The sequence below is a fragment of the Trachemys scripta genome, chromosome 3 (assembly GCF_013100865.1).
Source record: "Trachemys scripta elegans isolate TJP31775 chromosome 3, CAS_Tse_1.0, whole genome shotgun sequence".
Lineage (NCBI taxonomy): Eukaryota > Metazoa > Chordata > Testudines > Emydidae > Trachemys > Trachemys scripta.
In genome coordinates, this window is record NC_048300.1 from 42,793,211 (window position 1) to 42,801,459 (window position 8,249).

An 8,249-nucleotide genomic window follows, 5' to 3' on the forward strand; every position below is an offset into this window, starting at 1 on the left:
CCATGCCTCCACTTACGGTGCAAAGGAAACAATACCTTACTTGCCAGGGTCTGTACTTCAAAATTAGACCGTGTTTAAACATGTCTTTTCACTCTGCCCCTAAGGTTACCCATAACTGACTGATGTGATATTAAACATAACAGTGCAGTGTCTACACTGCATGTTGTAACATCATGTTAATGAACACATTAATTAATACCTTGTGAAACTTCCCACTGTAGACGTGCCCTATTGTCTTTAAACTGCTTCTACTACCTCATTATGTCACACTCAACTTGTGAGAGCATATCAGTTCCAATGTATACAGAATTTCCATCTAAATTATTAATTAAGTGATTCTTCTTATGACAGCACTATTTTTGCTAATAATTTAGATAGGCGTTTTTAGTTTTTAAACCTGTCCATCTAGGTGAATTTCTTCTTATCAATTCCCTCTGCATTTTCTAGCCTGCCGTCTTTTTCTACTTCCATTTGTGGTGAATGACGGACTGTAGTTCTGTGCTCTCGCTTCAGAAAAAAACACATGAAAAAGCAATCATGTAGCACAGTGTGGAGCCCGTATTGTGGCAAGCAGGCACTGAGTTAGAGTGCTCACTCCATGCCCAGCTAATGGAGCACTGTGCTTGATATTTACGTTATCCTGAAGTGTGTTTTATAAGGCTGCCAGTTATCCACCATCCCTTTATTTTGGCATTCCAATGCACATAGGGTGGACAAACCTGCCTGGACCACATGCTTTTCAGCTGGGTTTTGTCATTTGGTTATTTTGAATATTCTATTTAGATTATTATTTCTCTATCAAGGAAATCTACACACATGTAGCTTTCCAATAAACATGACTTTAATGTTTCTCTGTTGGAATTAGAAGCTGCTATAATTCAATTGTATATTATTAAGTGAATCTACTATACAAATGCATATTATAACTTTTGTCTGGTTTTTTAGTTGCACTGAACTTTTAATGACAGGTGAGATGCCTTTAGTGAGAGTATAATGCTTATACAGAAGAATGAAGTTTCCTATTAGCAACTACAAACAATTTTTTATTTTATAGTTGGACAATCTGAAGTCTACAATTCAACTGAAGAAGCAAAATGGATTTGCTTGCAGTGAGACGAAGACGTGGAGGAAATCCTGTAAGCAGCTAGAGAAGGAAAAAAAATGTTGCAGAAACAAATTGCTGAACATGGTGCTCCATTAAAGGAGCAAAAGCCAAGTATGGGGTAGTTTAAGAAGGAAATGCTATACTAGAATGTTATTATAAGGCTGCAAAATCATTCATGGAAGTCACGGTTTCCGTGACTTCTGTGAATTTTGCAGTGCTGGTGCAGCTGATCCCAGGACCACCCCATCAGCTGGGGAAGCCCAGGAGCCAGCCGCACTGGCTGTTGCTCCGGCAGCACTAGGCATGGTCCCTGGTGCTGCCCTGGAGTAGGAGTCTGGGACTAGTGGCAGTGGGATCCTGGGCATCCCCCCAGCAACAGCGTCGCCCTGTTCTCTCTCCCCCACTCCCCAGCAGTCTTCAGGATTGTCCCCCCTCCCAGTAGGTAAGATTTAGTCACGAGTATTTTTAGTAAAAGTCATGAACAGGTCATGGGGCCGTGACTTTTTGTTTATTGCCCGTGACCTGTCCATGACTTTCACTAAAAATACCCGAGACTAAAACATAGCCTTAATCATGATCCTGTTTCTAACCTTAATGCATTTATTTATACAATCTGTTTTCAAAACATGCATTATTACGTTTGATTCAGATGAGGCGCCAGATCCTCAGCTGGTGTAAATCAGTATAGTTTCTGAAGCTCTGCCATTCACACCAGCTGAGAATTTGGCCCAAGATCTGTCTCCTCAAATTTCAGAGTCTCCTTCTATGTTATGAATATAGATTTCCAATGCCTGTGTTTTGAAATCAAAAATGACCTTAGGATGAAGGGGAGGCTATTTTTTAAAGAACATTAGAGTGCTGTGTATAACTTCTTACAATGCTTTGTTTGAGACATGAGAGTGTAAAATGTTGGAGTGTGTCTGTTCTTTCCGTTGCTGGCCATCACAACAAAGAAAATTCACATTCTGGGTATAGATGGCTGATAGTTCAGCAGCCACCATGGAGAAATTGACATCTTTTAGAGTTTATACATATGTCCTTCCAAACAGCTTTTGGTGTCCTTCTGGATTGTAGACAGGGAGAGAGGAGCAACTCTTAAAGTGTTATGATTCAGACAAGTATCAGAGGGGTAGCCGTGTTAGTCTAAATCTGTAAAAAGCAACAGAGGGTCCTGTGGCACCTTTAAGACTAACAAAAGTATTGGGAGCATAAGCTTTCGTGGGTAAGAACCTGACTTCTTCAGATGCAAGTAATGGAAATTTCCAGAGGCAGGTATAAATCAGTATGGAGATAACGAGGTTAGTTCAATCAGGGAGGGTGAGGTGCTCTGCTAGCAGTTGAGGTGTGAACACCAAGGGAGGAGAAACTGCTTCTGTGGTTGGATAGCCATTCACAGTCTTTGTTTAATCCTGATCTGATGGTGTCAAATTTGCAAATGAACTGGAGCTCAGCAGTTTCTCTTTGGAGTCTGGTCCTGAAGTTTTTTTGCTGTAAGATGGCTACCTTTACACCTGCGATTGTGTGGCCAGGGAGGTTGAAGTGATCATCAGTGATCTACAACCCATCCTGGACAACAGTTTAAAGTGGTCACCACAGTGTGTAAAATATACTACAACTTGTCTGCCATTCGCTATGGTAAGTTAGTCTAGCAAATATACATGAGTGTCCAATAAGCAGAATCACTAGCAGTATAAAAAGAGATCCATATTTCTGAGACGAGCTATATTCAATTATATACCCAAAAATTGTTAAAATAATGGTAAGGTGGTAATGTTAAGCACTTAAAAGTTAGGAAATGCCAGAATTAATGTTGCCCATGCATTGTGTGTCCAGGGGCAGATTCCAAAGAATCGGGGTACCTGGCACCCTGAAAGTAAATATGGTATCAACAGAGATCTCTTCTGTAAAGTAACCTTTACATGATGTCTGTTTTGTTTTATTTGGTATAGTTTACTGTGGTTGCACAAGCACACATCTTATGTACTTAATTAAGAAATGAATGATTGAGATCATTGCATTCTAAACTCATCTTTCCAGAGTCTCCTTAAAGTTATTTGTACAGGTAATGACTCTTTCCTTTGGTCAGGTGCTGATGAGGTTGCCATCTCCCTATATGAGAATGAGCCAGAGTATGATCTAGACGGACTCCCAGAGGTGGTGAAAAAAGGTAATTGTTACTTCTTTAGAGGAGAAGAGACCACATTGGTGGGGAGTGTGTGCGCGCACGCTTATCTAGAGAATCGTGTTGTCATATGCGTGACTTGGAAGCATTGTAAAAACTTGGACATCATCGGCCAGATTCAGCCCTCGTATAGGTTACATAAGTCCATTTAACTCAACTGCTTGTCAGAGCTGAGTTTAGCTGCATGTGCTTTAAAAAAACGCCCTAATATACAATTGAGGCTATAGGGGGCTAGTATATTTTGTTGTAGATGTATATAATTTCTAGTTGTTTTGGTTTTTGGTCTGTGTGATGTCTTCCCATCTGTACAGTTTTGTAGTATTTGATGACAAAAGCAAAACAGCCAAAAATTCTGAAATCCAGAATCCTAATATCAGGTTGTAGTTTTGAAAATCAGTCTAGATACATGTTGTTGACTTTGGGACTCCTCCAAAAACTTTGCAAAAGACCTCTGGCAAAAAGAGAGGGATTCTAGGCCCAGCCATTCCCAGTATAAAACACCTTTTTCTTCTGGTTGAGAGGAAGGGGGGAAATTTTTGCTGAAACATTTTTAACTGAATGTTTTTTCATTGAAATGTGCTGCATTGTCAAAGCCAAAATGTTTCACGGAGATGTATTGATTCAGACAAAGTTTTTGCTGGGAAGGTTTCTGAGGTGCAAAGTGGACTCTTGTAAGGAGGAAGGCCCCCAAATTGAAAACCTGATGTTTTTGATTCAATTTCATTTTGTGAAAGCATTTGAAAGGCTTATGGTTTCATTCCAATCTAGAATAAAAACAAATTTTGAAACCTCGAAAGGTGTCGCAAAACAGAATTGTCGCCCTCCGGCCAGCTCCACTTAGAACAGTAGAAGAGACATCATTTTCAGATGGAAATGATTTTCCAGTTAATGGTGTTCCTTTAAAGGAAAAAGAGAACATTTTCTTGGGGAAAAAGCTTTTGGCCATTTTAGTAGAGCTGCTGTTGCACAGATCCACACCCTTGCCTGAGTTCACCTATAAAATTCTAGGAACGCAAGATAGTCCTAATAATTCCCCCATTATATTTTATTCAGTGAGTAAATGCCATTTTACTTTCTTAAATTATTACCAGTTGTCATCTCCATCTTGAAATGAGCAAGATCAGATTGATTAGAACAATAAAGTAATTTAAGCAACCTTGGTTAATAGAAGCTGTTTATTTTTTAGGGTTTCCTGCTATTCCTATTGTGAAAACGGACCCTTACATTTTGTGCAGAACAACTTTTAACCTAAGGACCCGTCCCCGTCTTGCTGCCCAAAGCCGAAAATTGTCACCAGGTTCCCAACTTTTACAAAAAGGCAGGTCAGATAATCTTGGGGAGATCTGTAAACCGACAGCTGGTGGCAGCAAATCACAAAAGGTAACTGATCTTAAAAATGTATCTGAATGTGCAGGGCATGGGCAATCCACATAATGTATTTATCTCTCCAAGTGAGTTTGAAGATATGCTGTGTTATTCACACCTCCTTTCTATCTGCCATGAATATAGTGAAGGTAAGGTCATCAATGTAAATACAATCAATAAAGCGTGGCATATAACAAAGATCTGGGCATAATGGTACACTTAAAATTGTTGGTATGATCAAATCTGTGATCTCATGCCAAGTGCTCATTAACTTGGTAAATAGAAATGAGGTAAATCTTCCCACTTTAATGCTCATCACAAATATTTGATTATTTCTTGAAAGACCTGGCTGCCTAGAGCAGGGGGTGGGTGTGTGCGTGCATAGATGGATTACACACAAAAGCACTCAAAAGTTCGGATATGCTGGAATGAAGGCTCCTTGTCCCAATCTCTCTGTTCAGCCAGCCCCAGTTCTCTTCTCCTCCTCCTCTTAGCTCTGTGTCTTCTCTCAGTGTCTCCTACACATTCCTTTCCCCGTACCCCTGCCTTCTCTCATAGTCTTCTAGTCCTAGCCTCGCCTACTGGCTCCCTGTCCTTGACCCCCTCCCCTCACCCCCGTTCCAGTCCAAATCTTGGCATACTCCTTATCCCAGTCTGCCCTCCCACCCCCACCCCCCATTTGCCTTTTGTCCCCTCTGCATTTGAGTCCAGTATCTTCCTCCACCACCGTGCATGTGCACCAGCTTGGAGGGGTCATTGGGAGTACAGGAAAGAAAGGTTCCTGTCTCAGTTCTGATGCTTGGCCCAAAGCAGCTGGGAAGAACTGTTGCAGGGAAACTCTGGCGTTGACCCCTGTAGGCCTGGGTTGGAGCATATCAGTTGCTCTGTGAGGATGGCTCAGTGCTGTGTTTTCATATCCAGGAACTGTGGGGAAATGGCACATGTGCAGTCACTCTGTGGGGAATAGCTCATGCGCAGTTTGGTTAGTACTAAGAGCTGTGCGAGATCCAAGTATACGCAACGAGGATGAAATCTTCAGAGATTTTAGCTGCTAAAAATCTAAGAATTCTCTCTACTGAGCGTCTGTGAACTGTGATTTTTTTCAAAGGCTTCTAATTTGGCCAAATTTGGGCAGGTTTTCCTGGGGATGGCAAAAAGCACATTCTCTGACACAAAGGCCACTCCCTGCCAAATGACAAGTCCCTGCTCCAACACATGGAGCTTTTCAAAGAAAAGTTGCCCGAATATTTTAATATGAGAAAAATGTAGATTTCCCTAGCCTTGCTCTTGGGAATAGCTAAACCATTTTGGCTGAAATTCTGCCTCTGTCCCCCACCCCCGAAGAAAAAGAGCATGAGGCAGACATACAGCATGGAAAATTTCAGCCCAAGCAATTAAAGTTTGTAAAGTTATAAGCAGCAGAAAACAGGGAGGAGACAGGTAACCTTAATAATAAATGATCCTACTAGCTTTTCCAGTAATATATGTTGGTAACAATTTTGTTTTTGCTGTTGCATTGCTGTGAACTTAGCCAATTTAAACAACACACAAAATCATTCTTTAAATAACAATCTCTACAAAAACAATCATGCTTCAACAAATTGTTTAAAGAGATATTCTGTTCCCAGAGTTTTCATTTTTTAGGGCCAGACCCTGAAGTCGTTTCTCAATCCTTATACAAACTTGATTTGATTTTTTTCCTTTGCTTTTAATTACTGAGGACACTGGAATGAAAATTGATCTCATTCTTTAGAAGTTCTGGTACTGAACTTTGTCTTAATGCTTGTATTGTGATAGCCTCAACTAGACCCTGGTAACTGCATGTCCACAATCGGAGATTTTGCCCATTGCTAGAAAAAACATTGTTAGAGTGACGGAACAATTAGAGAGGTGGCACACTATCTCCACAACTCTTAGGTCTAAAAAGGAATGCTTCCACAGTCTCTGCTTTCAGTGGTAAAAATCATTTATTTTTAGACTTAGCCGTATATTTCTCAAGCTACTATTACAATTACGGAACTGTAAGGACTGTCTTCCTTTTTTCCACTTGACATCAACATTTTAACAGCTTTTATTTGGATAAGTATTGGCGCTAGAAGGATAAGCCCTGATGCTCATCTCTCACACAGGACCCACATCAGTGTAAGTGGGATGAGAATTGAGACCAGTTACCTACACTATCAGAAGCTGTGGCATTTGGGATTTCAATTGTCGTGAAGCACACATTTATAACTACTTAAGTTTTAACTAATTGATGCTAAAATCATGTCAGAATTTGGTGGGAAGTGCAGGGGAGACAAGGATGATTGTAATAGCAGTGGGGACTGGAATTTGAGATAACCCCAAAGGTATAAATATTGTGAAATTTTTCAACAGTTTTACAAAGCTAGTGTTGAACAGCAGAACATCTGGACAAGATGTCCTCTGCAGGCCAGTGTAAATGCTTCAGGACGAAAAAACTTTTTCAAGTGCTATTGTATTTACAGAATACCCTATAGGACATTTACAAATTCATTATGAAATATCAGTAATTAAACTTAAATTACATATCTCAAAATATAGTTCTGCAGATTAGTGATTGAGCAAGAATAGACTAGACAAGGAATTACTGTGTACTACTCCTTAGCTTTGCCTATACCTTGTTATATTATGTGACTTGCGATTTGTAAAACTTGAATGTGGTGAGGAGTAGGTAGTTGCTGTAAAACATTCTGCACAGGACTGTTGTATTTTCAAAGTGATCACTATAAACACTGAAGATTCTTGCATTTAGCGGGTGTCTGCCAATTCATGGTATTCGGTTGCTTGGAATGCGTCTCTCACTTCCTGATGGTACTTAACAAGACTATTTTTTGTTGTGTTGCAGGTAGATGATGCTCAACAGTGCCAAGCAGAAACAGCTATTGAACCCATGGAATCTAGTTCAAGATCTCTTTGCATAAATGAGCAACCCACAAAAACTGTTGCTCAGACCTCTAGGGAGAATATTAACACTCACAAAGGCAGATGTTCCTTGAGCACACAAACATCACCTGAGCAAAATGAAGCAGGCAAAATCTGTATAATACTGTAAACCTGAGTAGTATAAGGGCCCTACCGTCAATAAAACCCTAACCCTGCCTCTTGACCCCTTAACCCTGCCCCTTGACCCCTTAGACCCCACCCACCTGTCACAGGAAGTCCCCCAGGGGGTGTTACTTCCGGGGTCAAGAAGGCCACATGATCCGCAGCAAGGTATGTCATGTGTCCCTCCCCCTAAGAACTTCTCCTCGGTATTGGTTTTACCCCGATAGGACCACCCTGAGAGGAGATTTGACCAGTCAGGGTGAGTTCCAGGGCGGGGTGACCTGTCCGGATGTGGGTCGTGTGACCCCTCTAAGAACTCCTCCCAACACCCTCTGCCAGTCAGAGTGCAGCACTATTACCCCATATGTCCCAGCTCCAGGCAGAGGAGGCCATCTCTTACCAAGGACACATGTTTTAGAAATTGTGGAAAGGCTGCTGAGAGGAAACGTGGACTTCTTTACCACCCCTGTGAGAACTTCAGACTTGGTTTTAGCCCCGAGCACCTTTGGATTTGTGTGGAGAAAGCGCTAC

The 8,249-nt window shown here is 41.1% G+C and overlaps 1 long non-coding RNA gene across 2 annotated transcripts; it reads left to right on the top strand.

Annotated features, from left to right (window-relative positions):
- Positions 1-954: 954 nt before the first annotated feature.
- Positions 955-7,820, top strand: LOC117874431. 2 transcript variants are annotated; one of them, XR_004644972.1, is made up of 4 exons: positions 955-1,136; positions 3,192-3,272; positions 4,474-4,667; positions 7,519-7,820. It is a non-coding gene; the product is annotated as an uncharacterized LOC117874431 (long non-coding RNA). The 2 variants fall into 2 exon arrangements; XR_004644971.1 differs by lacking the exon at positions 955-1,136 and having other exon boundaries at positions 2,695-3,272.
- The last annotated feature ends 429 nt before the right edge of the window (positions 7,821-8,249 follow it).